Genomic DNA, 16,851 nt, shown 5'->3' with positions numbered 1-16,851 from the left:
AGAGCGGGGCAACAGATCAACAAGCAAAAGAGTTTCTTTATAGTGTTAAAGCGGTGTGGCGCTGGCCAAATTCGCCAAATCCAACATCTAACAGGGTTCAGGCATGGCTCCTTTCTTTTTTCTTATTTGGGGTGCAACCTCTACGCTGGTCGTCGGAAAAGGGAGTTCTTCCACTTTTTGATTGAGAAGTTTGTTGCTAAGCTGGCGGGTTGGCAGAAGAAGCTTCTCACACAAGGGGGTCGCTTGATCCTAATTAAGCATGTTTTGTCTGCCATACCCTTGCATGTCCTGGCGGTCATGGATCCCCCCAAAGCGGTGATCCACAGTCTAGAACGGCTAATGGCTGGCTTCTTTTGGGGCCAATCGGAGTTCGGGCCAAAACACCACTGGTGCTCCTAGAAGAACTTGTGCTACCCCACAGCTGAGGACGGGCTTGGGCTACGTTGCTTTGAGGACATACAGGGGGCTTTTAGCTATAAATTGTGGTGGCGGTATTCCAATTCCAAATCCCTATGGGCCGATTTCATGAGATCCAGATATAGTGTGCACAGTGGGGCGCAGCAGGTAGCATCCAGAGTCTGGAGACGAATGCTGGCCGTCCGCGACACGGTGGACCAATTCACGCAGGTTATAGAGTTAGATGACACAGTTCGGTGAGCTTGGGTCCTTACAGCCTCCGGAGAGTTTACCGTCTCCTCGGCATGGGATGCAATGCGGCCTCAGCGGGTGTAACTTGGTTCAAGGAGATGTATATGGGATTGTCGGCTCCCTTGCAAAATTTCCATTTTCATGTGGAAACTGCTCAATAACTACTTGTCTTTCCCTGAAGCGTTGCGTAGGTTTGGCTTCCAACTCCCTTCCAAATGTCAGTTCTGCCCCACCGGAGAGTCTCAGGATCACGTCTTGTCCGATTGCTCGCTTGCAACAGAGGTGTGGAATTTCTTCTCCAGCGTCCTTCGGATACTTATTCAGCCCTCCAATGGTGTCGTCTGCCGTTTGCAACAATGGTGGCTTTATAAATCTCAAAGTACCGCTCGGGGTGAATTATGTAGGATACTGCCATCAATCATAAGTTGGGGATTGTGGAAGGCTAGGAACGTGGCAATGTACGAGGGTGTTAGGTTGACGCCAACACAGGTTTGTCGGAACATACAGGCTTTGCTACTCAGCATTTCCTAATCCCACTCTTTCGTCCAGATGGCGCACGACAGGGAGTTGGTGCAATCCGGGTTGTTGCTTAGCATGACACGGAGGAGACAGAGGCTCCCGCGCAGGGTCACATGGGTCATGCTGCCAAGCGGGTGTGTGAAGCTCAATATTGATGGCTCGTCCCTAGGAAATCCCGGACCGTCAGGAGCTGGAGGGGTGCTACGTGATTCAGATGGTACCATCCTGAGCGGTTTCTCAACATTTTTGGGGTCAATGACAAATATGGAAGCAGAGGCCTTGGCGCTGCTAGAGGGCATGCGTGTTTCTACTGGATTTCACTGGTTGCACGTCGAAATGGATTCTCAAGTCTTGGTGCGCATGGTGACTGGCAATGGAAGTGTTCCTTGGAAGCTATGGAGTACTATCTCGCACATCAAAGCCATAGCCCTGGGCCGGCAGATTACTTTTACTCACACCTATAGGGAAGCAAACGCAGTTGCAGATGCCCTTGCAAATCTAGCAAGTTTCACGCATGTTTGTCAGAGATTTTCTCCTTCTCAAATCCCGGAGTGTATAAAGGGGTTAGCCCGCCTAGATAAGTTACAGATGCATTATGTACGCTTGGCATAGGTTGCGTAGAGCTGTTATGTTACTAGCAGAATGTCAGCCTTGTCCACCACACATTGTTGGAATTCTGAATAAATATTGGAGTGGCGCCCACCCCCGTATACGGGGTTAGCCGAAAAAAAAAATAGTACATGAATTACATAATTTAGAACAACTAGATATATTTCCACATCCTAAAACAGAATACGTGGGATAAAATTCTTTAACTACTATTATAATTAAATGTAAAATTATGATCCAAAACTGGCAATTAGAAGTACAAGGCCTTATAGATATTGGTAGTTCTAGTACTATATTAGATAGTAACCTTGTTTCCTCTCGATTCTATAGATCCTTTCCTCCATCTGAACAAATTTTAGCTGAACAAATGGTCGGTAAATTATTTTGATATGATACTATGTTAGCAAAATATAAAATTGCCTTCTATACTGCTAATGGTTATACTAATAATATAGTTAGTAATAAAATTTTACTTGGAAATTTAACCCTTAGTAAGATGTCTTTTATTGCTGGTCTCAATTTTTTACTATCTGACTAATATGGCCTCATAGCCTTTAGGACTGACATGTATATTTTACACCAATCTTTCCTTCCCTTAGCATAAAAAATCTCCCCAATATGTGGTGGACCATGCCCCTATTCAATTCAGAACAATGTAAACAGGCCTTAAAAAAAACCCTTAAAAGATGACGTAAAATCATATTAGAACTGGAACTAGAAGATAATGAATTATTGGAATAAAATTTTATCAAAATAGATGATAAATTCCTAAATCTACCTTTAACCTATACATATTTAGAATCAAGAAATATGAAATAGATAGTCTTGTTAGAATATTAGAAAAAGATGAGATAATAGGAAATTACACACAGAAAAATTGGGATAAAAAATCAAGTAGTATGTAAATTAGAATTAAAGGATCCTAATTTCATAATAAAATCCAATAAGATAGAAGCGATAAATAAGAATATAGAAGACCTCCTAAAATCACAAGTAATTAGAAGATCAGATAGTCTACATAGGAATCCAACATTTATAGTAAAAAAAACATAGTAAGATAGTTACGGGAAAGAGTAGAATGGTTATTGATTATAGAAGATTAAACGATAATATAATAGATGATAGTTATGATATCCTTGGAAAACCAGAATTACTAAACAGAAGACAAAATGGTAATATATTTAGTAAATTTAATTGTAAATTAGGATTTTAGCAAATCAAAATACATCTAGATAGTGTTAGGACTGAAAACAACCTAAGAGGGGGGTGAATTAGGTGATTTAGAGGAGGAGGAGAAGGACTCTGGCATTAGGGTTGCCGCTGTTAGGCCCCCATGGCTGCCCTTCGGCCAACGGCTGAGGGGCATGGAGGCTCGCCATCCGCACGAAAGTTTTTCTCGCAGCCTTTTACTCAACCAGATGATTCGCCTATACAACTCCGCTCAGCGACGACCTACAAAGGTGAGGCAGCGGTAATATTCTCCAAGACAGATGTGGAAAAACTTGCTGCTCCTTATTGGTGGACACTGGTGGGAAAATTCTCCCATGGTCGGCCAACTCTGGAGGAGATAAGGAGGTTCTTCACAACGTTAAACCTGAAGGACCATGTTGCTGTTGGGCTCTTGGATTACCGTCACGTGCTGCTGCGGTGTTCGGCCGAACCAGACTTCACCAGAATCTGGACGAGAGGGATTTGGCAGATGGGTAAATATCCAATGCATGTATTTCGTTGGACATCGGATTTTCACGTCCACAAGGAATCCTCATTAGCTCCAGTATGGTTTTCGCTTCCGTCTCTACCAGTTCACTTCTTCGACAAACACTCGCTATTCTCCATCGTTAGTCCAGTAGGGAAGCCATTATTCTTGGATGCAGCGACGGTTGCTGGTACGCGGCCGAGTGTAGCGAGGGTGTGCGTGGAAGTGGATTTGCTGAAACCGCTATGTCTGAGGGTTTGGGTGGCGGTGGAAGGTGCAACTGGTTTCTGGCAAAACATTGTCCCTGATGCTTTGCCAGCGTACTGTGCTGGGTGTTGGAGACTGGGTCACTCGGTGACTGATTGTAAAAGGAAGTCGGTGGAGCAGGGGTTAGGGAAACAAGCGAATGCCTGCCTGATGCGGCATGGTCCAGTCATGGCACCTTCCTTAACTGCCCACGGCCAGGAGCAGCCTGCTGTTGCGGCAACAGCGCTGACCCAAGAGGGGCCACAGGATCAAGTGCGGCAACTTTCCCTGGCCGCTGATGCCGCTGACCAAAACCAAACACAGCTGCAGCAGGTTCGAGAGATGGTGCTCGGACGGTAGGATGTTGGCGACGAATGAGGTCCAGTGGAGTTCCCTCCACCCGAGCAGAATGCAATCGCGGGTCAAGCAGCAACAACAAGTGAAGAAGAATTGAATAAGGAGTTTGTGTCCTCTGAGAAAGACGAGGTCGAGGAGGTAAATAGGCAAGAGGGGGATACGTCTGCCCTGCTAAACAAGCAAGAGATGGTGCGGACAGTCGGGATAGGTGAGGGAGCTGGGATGGTTGTCCAGGGAAAGAGTCAGCAGGCCGATCAGGTGCAAATCCATGGCAGTGAAACACAGGGGCATGAAGGCATCCCGAGGTTGTCTGAAGCCAGAGAGTTGGAGTTTGAACAAGAGGAGTATGGAGGTATGGACGACACGCGGCCTACTGAGTTACCCTAGGTAGCGGGTAATTTGTCGCCAAGGATGGTTGTTGTGCCTGAGACCAGTTCGGCATCGTTGGTGGTGGAGTTAAATATTGATCACCCCGGTGACGGTGGTATGGGGTTCAAAAAGCCCAGGGGACGGGGGGTTCAGATTCATTTGCTATCCGATAGGCAGTTCAGGTCAGCAACATCTCCTCATAACTCTTTCCAGGATCTCCATCATGATTAATATGCTTATGTGGAATATTAGGGGAGTATCTAGGAGACCAAATTTGCGTAGGTTGATAAAATTAGTATGATTGCATGGTGTTCAGTTTGTGGCTATATCGGAGCCAAAAACACACATCTCTCATATTGATTGCATTCACATGCGGCTATCTTTTGATTCGGTAGTGGTCAACCTGACGGGGGACCTCTGGGTGTTCTTTAGTCATCCTTTTAGTTGTTCGGTAGTTGGGAATTCTAGTCAGCATATTTCGTTGTTTGTCTAACACCCGTGGTTGTCGGGTCCTGTGCTTTTCTCTTTTGTCCACGTGAAGTGTTCAGTGGAGGAACGTCGTGACTTATGGAGCCAGTTACTTAGGGATAAACCTGTGGCCAGGCCTTGGTGCATTGGGGGAGATTTCAATATCATAATGGCCCCTCACGAAAAACGAGGAGGCCGGCCTTTCGTCGTGTCTGAAGGCGTGGAGTTCCTGTCATTCATGGAAGAGGCAGGGGTTTTTTATGCTGGATTTTCGAGGCCGAACTTCACATAGTGCAACAATAGGAGGCGTCGAGCGCGGATATGGAAACGGCTGGATAGATTAATACTCAATGAAGAGTGTCTGGGTGTAGCCTCGGCGATCTCGGTCGTCCACCTGGCCAGACATCCATCGGATCATTTCCCGCTAAAGATCTCCTTTGCTTCCAGAGGGGACAATAAACCGCGGCCATTCCGTTTCTTAAATGTGTGGACCACAAGACCGGATTTGATGGAAGTGATTCGACAGGATTGGAATATGGAAGTGCAGGGATCCCCCTTGCGGATTCTATGCTCAAAACTATTGGTGGCTCGGAGAGGTATTCAAGGGTGGAATAAACAGTCCTTTGGTAATATCTTTGATGCGGTAAAAGAGGCAGAGAGCGGGTTGTTGAGGGCTGAGGATGTAGTGGTCCATGAGGACTCTGAGAGGGCACAGGTGGAGTTCAATAAGGCCCAGGCGGAGTTAAAACGGGCTCTAGCAGTGGAGGAGCAGTATTGGCGTCAGAAGGCTAGAGTGACTTGGCTACGTAGTGGGGACCGAAATTCCAAGTACTTCCATGCGGTGGTTAAGCAGCGGAGGGTGCAAGGAATGATCCATAGAGTTAAGAGGTCTGATGGAGTGTGGGTGGAGGACGATGATGGAATAGCAACAGAGGCAATTGCATATTTCTCTAACCTATTTGCTGGTGCTACAGGATCAAATTTGGATGGGTTGCTAGGGTTAATTCCGTCCTTGATTACGGGGAAGGACAATAGGATCTTGGAGGAGGTTCCGACCTTGGAGGAAGTTAGGCGTGTTGTGTTCGCAATGGATGGGGAGAGTGCCGCGGGTCCGGATGGCTTCACCGGAAAGTTCTTCACCTTTGCTTGGGACATCATTGCTCCGGATGTTTACAAGGCCATAGTGAGCTTCTTCTGTGGTGCAAAGCTTCCTCGGTTTATCACCTATACCTCCATTGTTCTGATTCCCAAAGATCCGAATCCCCAGGATTTTTCTAAGTTTAGGCCTATTAGTCTTTGTAATTTTTTCAATAAACTAGTATCTAGGATCCTGGTGGAACGGGTAGCCCCGCTTTTGCCAAAAATTATTTCTCCTCAGCAGACGAGTTTTGTTAAAGGGCGGAACATCATAGAGAATTATTTACTAGCCCAGGAGCTGATCACAGGCATTGGCAAGAAGGCTCGGGGAGGCAACGTAGCGTTGAAATTGGACATGGCAAAGGCGTATGACCGGATGTCTTGGACCCATGTGATTCATGTTTTGCGGAAGTTTGGATTTGGGGAGCAGTTCATAGATATGGTGTGGAGGCTGCTATCAAATGTCTGGTTCTCGATTATTATCAATGGGGGGTCACACGGGTTTTTTAAATCTAGCAGGGGTCTAAGACAAGGGGATCCCTTATCCCCGATGTTGTTCGTTATTGAGGCGGAGGTGTTATCACGAGGTTTAAATAACTTGACTCAACAAGTGGGTTTCGTGGGCTTTCGGGTCCCAAGGGGTTGTCCTACGGTGACACATCTAGCTTTTGCAGACGATGTGATAATTTTCTCGAATGGGTCTACTGCTGCGTTAAAAGCTATTATGCAAGTCTTGGGGGAGTATCAACGGTCGTCAGGGCAACTGGTGAATGCTCACAAAAGCGGATATCTAGTTCATGCGTCACTGTCGCCAGCTCGCAGAAGAGTGATTGAGAGGGTCACGTGTTTCTCGCAACGGGCTTTCCCATTTCGATACCTTGGATTTCCACTATATGTAGGACGGTGTAAGGCATCTTATATGAGGGAGATAGGTCAGGCGCTCGTGCAAGGAATTATGTCCTGGAAATCAAAGCTTCTCTCTACGGGGGGAAAGTTAACTTTGATCAAGCATGTGTTGATGTCGATTCCAGTGCACTTGCTATCGGCTGCGGTATTACCGGCCTCGGTGTTCAAACTGCTGGAAAAGGTTTGTGCCAACTTCCTATGGGGTGCTTTAGACGATGGAATGAAGTATCATTGGATTGGTTGGTCTCAGTTATGCTATCCGGTTGAGGAGGGCGGAGTGGGCCTTAGACGGTTACGTGATATTTATGAGGCCTTCTCTTACAAGCTATGGTGGCAGTTTCGGGCTGGGTCATCGCTCTGGGTGAGATTTATGCAGGCTAAGTATTGTAGAGACCTTCACCCGTGCCAGGTTCAACTGAGTAGATGCGCCTCCGGTACTTGGAGGAGAATGCTAAACATTAGCAGGCAAGTGGAGTTTTCTCTAATCTGGAAGGTCCAGGATGGCGGCTCATGTCATTTTTGGTACGATAATTGGTTGGGGAATGGTGCACTGTTCCTCAAAGCTACGGTGATCCCTGCCCTCTCGTTCAAAGATTTCATTGAGAATGGGAAATGAAGTACCCATCGGTTATCGCGAGTCCTCCCCCTGGATTTACTTCCTTCTGTATTGCTCCACTCGGTCCCCCGAGGAGGGCGTGCAGATGAGTTCATATGGAGTTTAACATCGTCTGGCAAATTCACTCTTGCATTGGCTTTCGAGGAGGTACGCCAAGCCTGCAACTCTTTGTTCGTTCATTCCCAAATCTGGCACCGCAGAATCCCGTCGAAAATATCCATCTTCATGCTGCGATTGCTGTGTGGGAGGTTGCCATTCCCCAACGTCTTGGGCAGGATAGGGTTTCAGATGCCTTCAAAATGTTTGTGTTGTCCCAATGGAGCAATAGAGACGGTGGAGCATGTCTTTTCCGAGGGACAGTATGCGACAGCGGTATGGAACTACTTTGCTAGCATGTGTGGGCTTACGTAGGTAGGGTCATCTCTGAGGACTAGGGTAGTGGCTTGGTGGTTGTCACCACCGAGGGTAGAGAAAAGGCGACTTTTATTCAAAATAATGCCTAGTTTCATTTGCTGGCACATCTGGAGGGCGAGGAACGGAGCATTTTTCGAAGGTACCGGGATGCAATCGGCTAATATCTGTCAAGCTGTTATCTCAGATATCACGTTAGGTTTGGAGAATCACTTTAATATCAAGTTGGGGTGGGTCTCTTTTCCTCAGCTATATGACTGGTCTGGGCAACAAGGCGGCGGCATTAGAGTGGAGATCATGAGGTGGAGGGTAAAAAAGACGGGTTGCCTAACGCTGAACACGGATGGCTGTTCCAAGGGTAACCCAGGATGGAGTGGCGGCGGCGGGGTCTTGCGAGATTCTTTAGGAAGGCCTATAGTGGCTTTCTCTGCGTTCTTTGGTAAGAGGTTGAGCTTGCACGCGGAGGCCCTTGCTTTGCTAACTGGACTTCAGTTGTGTGTGGAAAAGGGGTTCACCAGGGTGAAGATTCAATCAGATTCTTAGGTATTGGTGGGAATACTTCAGCGTCGGTTCAGATGCCGTGGCGGATCCGGAACGAGGTGGATCAAATCTGGGAGCTGGTAGCAGACGTAGCTCGAATTTCTCATTGCTTCAGAGGAGCGAACCGAGTGGGAGATATTCTTGCCAATATGGGTGTCTCTCATCAGCACCAGCCTTGTGTTATCTATGAACATATTCACACATTCCCAAAGTTGGCAAGATGGGAGGTTCGTCTAGACAGGTTGGGCATGTCATCGATTAGGAGGATAAGAGGGGCAAGTGTGCCAGTAAGGCGTGGTGGGGAAACTTTGTAGTTCTGGCTCTTTTATTTGATGCATTAAATAAATAAAAACATTTATATTTAAAAAAAAAGAATTAGGTGATTTAGAAACTAATCAAGTTAAAGGACACTTTTTTTATTCAATGTGAAATTTACCCTCTTTTCTAGGTGACCACTCAATGAAATAATTAGTAAGAGAGCGATATCACCTGGGAGTAGAAGAGATAAGCAATTAAGGTCCACAAGATAATAAATAAAAAGGGGAAGAATTGCAAACCAATTTGACTTCCAAGCTCCTCTTGAGCTTGAAGATCAATTTATAAAACAAGCTTCTTTAAGTTAATGAAATATAACCAATCTTGTGTACAGAGGAAAACTCACTTCCTCCTTGCCCCAAGTTACACTCGGTCAAGTTAGGAAGTTTTACAATCACACAGGATAACTCTCACAAAGCTACACTATTGAAGTATTTTTCTTACACAAGAAAAGCTTCCACGAATCTTACACCGCAAAGAGTACAAATCTTCCTTGTAGAGTGTTTTCTCACTAAAACTACTCTTGATCTTTTGTATTCTCAGTGTGCAAAAGTTACCTTTTTGATTCTAATCATATACTATATGAGACCAAAAAAGTGCTCATTATGACTTTCAACGGATAGAAAGTAGTTGAAGAGTCAACTAGCCGTTGGGAGTGTCGGACGTCCGATTCAGTCGATGCTTGCATCCGACAGTAAACAGAGAATTTGAGAAATCATCTTATTTTTGTCGGACGTTCGGTGACAGGTTCTTTGTGCGTCCGATAGCAAACAGAGACTTTTGAGAAATTATCTTATTTATATCGAATGTCCGGTGACAGGTTCTGTGAGAACCCTGAAAATGCGTATAAATAATATTTCGTATATCATTTGCACTTCTTTATTCTTTAATAATTCCTAGTACTATTTTTACTTGGTTGCAATTAAGTACGTAAAGACACGTTTATGCGAAATTTATATAATTTTTCTAAGTTATGAATTCCTTGGTTTCGCTAAACTAAGTTAAGATTTTTAGAGCTAGATTAAATCTTTTTCGTATTCACATAAAACGTTAGGTTTATATATATTGGTCAAACTTGATTTTAATAAGTTTAATTAATCAAACAAGAATGTTAAGCGTTAAAGGAAGCTTAATATTAATTTGTAAACAATAAATTCTAGATCAAAATAATACAAATACTCTAACCATATTTAGGACATAAAATTTTGACAACCAAAGTATTGCATGATTAGCGATTCAATTAGGCGTTCAAATCACTTTTGGGGACAATTTTTGGGGCTAAGTTTAAACCAAGGACTTAAGTGGCTAATTGGAGAGGTAGTGAAAAATCTAAAATACCCTCACAGCTTCACAACATCACCCACGGCCATGACCATTTTCTGCAAAGCCAAACAGCTCCCCGGACACCATGATCACAAGCCACCCAATTCGGCCAACCACAACCTTCACCACTGCCGTACACAAGCTCTGCTAAACACTCAACCTCCTCACCTAAATACCGCAGCACCACCATCCTTCACAACCCCATTCTGTCTTGGATCAACGACACAAGAGTGAGGGAGAGACTTACCTCGTGAGTATCGACCGAGAGTGAGTGAGAAGCCGAGCTGCAACCTCTTCCATTGCTGTTCGTGAGCCAAAAGAAAGAAAGGGGAAAGCTAGTGGAAGTCGTAGGAGTTGCTGACCATCATCATCTTCGACCAACAACCACCAGCTGCAACCAGATTCTGCTGCGTGAGTGAGAGCCGAGAGGAAGGAACTTTTCAAATTTTCTGTCCGAGAATTGAGTAGCTGTGAGGTGATTTCTGAGCTCCATTTAAATTGGTTATAAGGTTGATTAAGCTTTGCAGTGGTCGAGTGAGCAGGGATTAGCTAGGAAAATTTTAATGGACTTAAAATCTGGTCACCTTTAATCTACCGTGGATGATCGACTAAGTTCTGGAAAATCCTGGCTGAAAGATGTTGTTATTGGAATCGATTTCTAAACTAAAAATGTTAATCAGAGGCTAAGCTGTTGCATGTTGAACTTGAGCATCCAGCTCCACGGATAATCCAAAGTAAAACTAGAATCCAAACTACTGGAATTTGTTTTTTGATTATGCAGACTGCCGAGGATTGATTTGGCAATGCAGCTTCACTTGGCTCCAGTTTGTTGCTCTGGAACTTGTAGTTATGATTATCTAATAGGGGATGAAGTTATTTATCGATTTGCATGTTGACTGGGTGCGAATAGATGATGAAATAAAATTTGGGAAATTTCTGGTTTAAGGAAAACAGAATGTTCGTGGGCTGAATCTGATAATGCAACTTTAATCTGCTAAACTGTCATAAACCGAGCTTGTGTTGGGAATTAATGAACTAATTATTAGCTAATGAAACTGTTTACCACTTTGCATGTCCATGTTAAATCCTCGGATAATGAATTTAGGAAGAAAGAAATTCTGTTTTGAGGAGAATGATTCTGCCGAGAATAATTTGGAAATGATTTGTTTAACTTACTCAATCGTGATAAGCTGTGGTTATAACCCTGAGTTTTCAAGTGTAGATAAAATGCCTAAGGGCCTGCATGTTGAGTTGCAGGAGTGGATAATGAAATTGGGAACTTGGGAAAAAAAATTCTGGTTTAAGTGAATTGGGAATTCGTATGACCTGAAATTTCCGAGACCTGGAATTGGACTTTTAGTTCTCAATCTGTGATTATGGGGCTTTTACGAGTTAATGTATATGATTAACTAGTTAACAACATGTTAATTGAAGTTTGCATAAGGTTTTGTAGCTTGACTAACCAGGAAAATAAAAATGAAGGCAGAAAAATTATTTCATGAACTATCATCCGAGCTTAGTTGATATAAATTCTGGATTTGTGATTAGATGAGTACAATTGTGGTATGAACTTGGATTTGATTTGGAAACCTCTACTAGCTAGCTACGTGTTTTCTAGTCCTAATAGAGTACCAAATTCTATTTTTAACCAAAGAAAATTCTGTTTTGGAACCCTTGTTATTGCTGGAATTTCTTTGTGAATTGCCGTTAACTTGAACCTGGAAATTTTGAAGCTTATGACAGTGGTTTAACTTCAACTAATGAACGGAAATTGTGCATCGTTTAGCTAAGTGATTGCATGAGGAAGTGAGGATTTAATAGCCTACTTCACCTGAGTAAATAAAGTGAAAACAGAAAATTCTTTTATACAAGATTCATCCGTGGCTTGCTAGATAGAGTCTTGAATTGTTTTGGGGATGTTAGGAATTCGAAATGCATGACTAAATGCACAAGTAGCCTGTAAATCTGTTTGGCAATAAATCATTGGATATCTTGGGAATCCAATTTTTGAAAATAAGTAAAGTGTAGCTTTGGATAAGCTGGAAAATTTTCCAGCCTCGGTCATGATTGATAAAGAATTATGGATGGAATTTCTTGGCTTTGGACCAAATACTTGAGTAGGAGGCTGCTGCAAATGTGGTCTTTGGTTTTAAATAACTGTTAGTAGATTTAAATACTTGAAATATTAGCTTGGTTGTCACATGAATTACTGGTTGGGTGCTGGGGGCTAATGATTGATGAAGCCCTTGGCCATTTAAATGATTTTATAAAGTATTACTGGATGATGGAAGTTAGATTGCTAGAATGTCTTTGGGACTTCACTTTTATTTGACTTGCTTATATTGGGTTTGCTGAAACCAAGTGCTAATGATTGATGAAGCCTTGGTTGACTATTTTATTTTATTCGGAAGTGCAATTGTTGAAAACTAGGGCTAATGATTGACGAAGCCCTAGTAACTTGCTATGTGATTTTTGCCATATTTTGATCTATATTGTGATTTCGAAACGGATTTGGAGCGGGGAAAATTTGTATCGACCTTGCGAACTCGAGTAGCTGTGATCAAAATTAATCAAAAATATTTTCCAGCTAGTATTATATTATAAAACCCTATACCTAGTGTTTTGCCTAAAAGTTTCCAACTCGATATTTACCCTTAGCTCAATCTAGCCTTGATAGCTATAGTAAATAAGTTATATATACCTTTTGGAAAATCTAAGTCTTACCTTAATTCTTTTCTTTCTTTAAGCTTTGCACTTGGATAGTTAACTATAGGAAAAGGTCTAAAATACGAGCTTCACCAATTTTAGTGAAAAGCTTGGGAGACTTACTTGGCAAGAAAACTTACTTTAAATAAAATAATACTAGCCGCACTCCTATAAAGAAAAGTATTTAAAGGAAAGCCATGTAAAACATTTCCTACTTTTACTAACCCTTAATCCTTAGTGGATTGTCGAATTATTTCGAGAGAATAAACCATTTATAAACCTAGAACTTGAATAGAAATTGAAAATGTTATATTTGTACTTTAAAGGTCAAACTTGATTTTAATAATTCACGCAGAAAACTTGTTTGGCAAGAAACCTTATTCAAAGCAAATTGGTTCTGGTTTGCACCTCTAGAAAGAAAGAAATCCTTGAAGTATTTTATCACCTTCACTAGTTTAACTCTAGGGAAATTGTTAATTTATTTGGAGTAGATAAACTAGTTATATACCAGATAACTTTGTATTTATAAACCAAGAACCGTACAACAACACTTATAGTTTTAAATTCTGGATTTCTAGGGTATAGCGAGGACGCGGAATTTTGAATCCCAGCTTGAACTCTGAACTTCACTTTTGGTGAGTGTCCCTGCCTATTCTATGCTTACTTGGTTAAAGTGCTTTCTTGACTCGATATGTGATAATTTGCAAAACTAGTTTTTGATCCATCGAAGTGAGCAGTGTGTACTTTATCACACTAGCCGTTCGAGTGGTGACTTGTGTGAAGTGTTTTTCGTGAATATTTTGCTTGCACTTGCTATAAGTGCTGGACGTAATGTCGTTGGGTGAATCCCTCGATCAGTCTATAACAATCAAGTGCTGGACGTAATGTCGTTGGGTGAATCCCTCGATCAGTCTATAACAATCAAGTGCTGGACGTAATGTCGTTGGGTGAATCCCTCGACCAGTCTATAACAATCAAGTGCTGGACGTAAAGTCGTTGGGTGAATCCCTCGACCAGTCTAAGGTATACTCGAATATTATTGCTTCCCTATTTGTTTACTTCAGTCGAATCAATACGTGTTAATTGTTTCAAGTGATTGCATGATTTTGAGGCACCACTGAGCGTTAGCTCACCCCACGTTTATTTGTTTTCCTTGACAGGTACTGAGGTTTGAGAAATCTGAGCTACTTATATCTTCTTAAGAATGTATCTACTTCGTTTTGTGGCTTGTAATGTATTTGAATTAAACGATGTAGTTTTGTTTTGGGATTGCCACTTGAAACTGGAAAAGTGTAAACCCTGATTATAATATTTGGCTTGTATGTGTATATATACTCGGGCTGTATGAAATTTTATGTTTTGGAAACTGTAAGACTTTACTTCTTGAATGTAATGCGTGAGGTGTTTAGGAGCCGCCAATTGGCTAACTTCGGATGCTGTTATCTTTGAAGATAATGTGTTTTAGTATTCAAGCCGCTTAAAAGTTGGCATGTTCGGATGGCGAATTGTGTTTTGGTTTAGGTTATACGTGGATATTTGGTCGGTTTGCTTGCGTGAGTCCTGGCGAGAGCTAGGCAGGCGACCCGCCAACCCTCTGGTTCGCCTTAGGGAGAAGTGGGGTCGTCACAGGTTCTTTATGCGTCCGATAGCAGACAGAGAGTTTGAGAAATCATCTTATTTCTGTCGGACGTCCGGTGACAGGTTCTTTGTGCGTTCGACAGCAAACAGAGAGCTTGAAAGATTATTTTAATTCTTTCGGACGTCTGGTGAGGATGTTCTGCGTCCGATAAGATCTGCACAGTTTATCGGACATCCGGTATTGTCTTTGTGAGCGTCTGACAGCTTTCGTCTTCCTTTATTTTCTTTCAAATGCTCTTGCTTTTTGAATCAAATTGCTTCAAGACTGAAAGGATTTCTTAGAAAGATATTAGTACTATCCATTTGTTTTGCAAACATCAAAAGACAGAGATCAATATCAACAAATAGTATAAAATAGGTGGCTTTTACCTATCCCTTAGGACATTTTGAATGGTCAGTAATGTCATTTCGTTTAAAAAATTCCATCAATTTTTCAAAGAAAAATGGATAATATTTTTCGAAGTATATATATAGATGATATTTTAGTACATTCAAAGAATAGAGAAGAACATATTAGCCATTTGAATTTAGTACTTTCTGAATTTTTAGAGCATGGAATTATTATTAGTAGTACTAAAGCTCCATTTTTTTGGCAAAACATAGAATTCCTTGGAGTAGAATTAGGAAATGGTAAAATAAAACTTCAACCTCATATAAGCTCAAAAGTCTTAGAATTTCCTGATAAAATGGATACCGAACAATTATCGAAATTCCTTGGCCTATTAAATTATGCTAGACCCTTTATTAAAAACTTAAACAAATTGGTAGGACCTTTATACAGTAAATTAATTAACATCAACTGGACAAAAACATTTCAACATAGAAGATGAAAAACAGGTGGAAAAGATAAAAAAAGAAGGAATTTGAATTCCTTGCATCACTTGTGAAGGTAGACAAAGCCAAAAGTATTCTTCACATGTCCTAGGTATTGACAAAGACTGAACAATAATAGCATGTAATGAATTCAAGATGATACCTTCAAATAACTTAGAATCGAAAAAAATGGATGGATTAGTTCACATCCATCTAATCATACTGGATTCATAAGGATGAATAAGAGTAGGAAAATTTTCAAGTATTAAATGATAAGAAGAAAAATCAATTCGATGAATAATAATCAGAAAGTCGTTTGCCCAGAAGTTAGGAAGGATGCCTAGTCATTTGCATTAAATATCAAAGGACAATCAATATTTTTTTTTCAATGTGGTTTTATGCCCAAGGCCTTGGTCAGCTAGAGATGTGTTAAGAACATCCGGAAGGAAGTCATCAATGGCTTTGTAGCCATGAACATCCAAACCAAGGTGTAACCCTAGGCTTAAAGAATCCAAGGATTGAAACAAGTTAAACGGGATTTTCATAATTACATAGTCATCATCAGAAGATTCAACTGAAAAAGTGGAATAATTGGCGAAAGATTAGAAATAACAAGAGGCAGCATGGCAACGACAGAAGTTGGTTGACAGGTAGAGCGGAAGTAGAAGTGATAGGAACAACTGGCATAAAATTCAAAGGAGCAACGACAGTTTGGGTAAAAAGAAATAATGGCCTTAGTAATTTCAGTATCCATTATCTCAATATCACTCTCAATTTCATCAAAAAGAGCATTATAGGTTTTGGTGAAATCCAAAATAGTGGCATCTTTATTCACTTCTATTGCCATGAGTGTTTTGTCAAATTCTTTCTCAAAAACTTCTATCTCGACTATTGCTCATGTTTCAGCATCACCTTCTATGATGTTTTAACTATTTGGTGTTGGAAGATTCAACATGTTTGTTCTTCAGAAAAAGAGAGTATCTCTTCATAATCAACAGATGTCTCTGAGTGAGCAAATTTCAGTGCAGGTTCACTTGCTATAGGAACATGTTCAATTTCTTCAAGTTATTTAGTGAAAGGTTGACGTCTAAAGAAGAAGAGTCTTTTGTTCTAATAGAAGGGAAAATTTCTTCAAGTTTCTGCAAGGAAAGATCAACTTTAACCATAATTGCAGCAGAGCTAATAGTGGTAACTCAAAAACAAAACATAGAAAAGCAAATTAAAGAAATCATGTTGAAGAGGATAAGAAAATAATATAAAGGGGGTTTACTTTAGCGAAAGACATGAGAGCAATTTTTAATTTCTCTGAAGGAGGGGGTATGGCTACAATGGTTACTTTTGGCATCAAAGCCCATTTAGGAAGTAGTTTTGCTCGATAGACTTGGCATCTTTTGATTTAGTAAATTTTAGAGAGAAGGAATTGAAGTGGCGCTGTTAGAGATAGTTTTCATAGTAGTTAGTTCGAAAAAGAGTGTGGGCATGGTTTGATTTCGAACCGAGAACTGATTGGAACCAAATTGCACTGAAGACGACT

This window comes from Coffea eugenioides, chromosome 4 (assembly GCF_003713205.1).
Source record: "Coffea eugenioides isolate CCC68of chromosome 4, Ceug_1.0, whole genome shotgun sequence".
Lineage (NCBI taxonomy): Eukaryota > Viridiplantae > Streptophyta > Magnoliopsida > Gentianales > Rubiaceae > Coffea > Coffea eugenioides.
Note: the sequence above shows the minus strand (reverse complement) of the source record.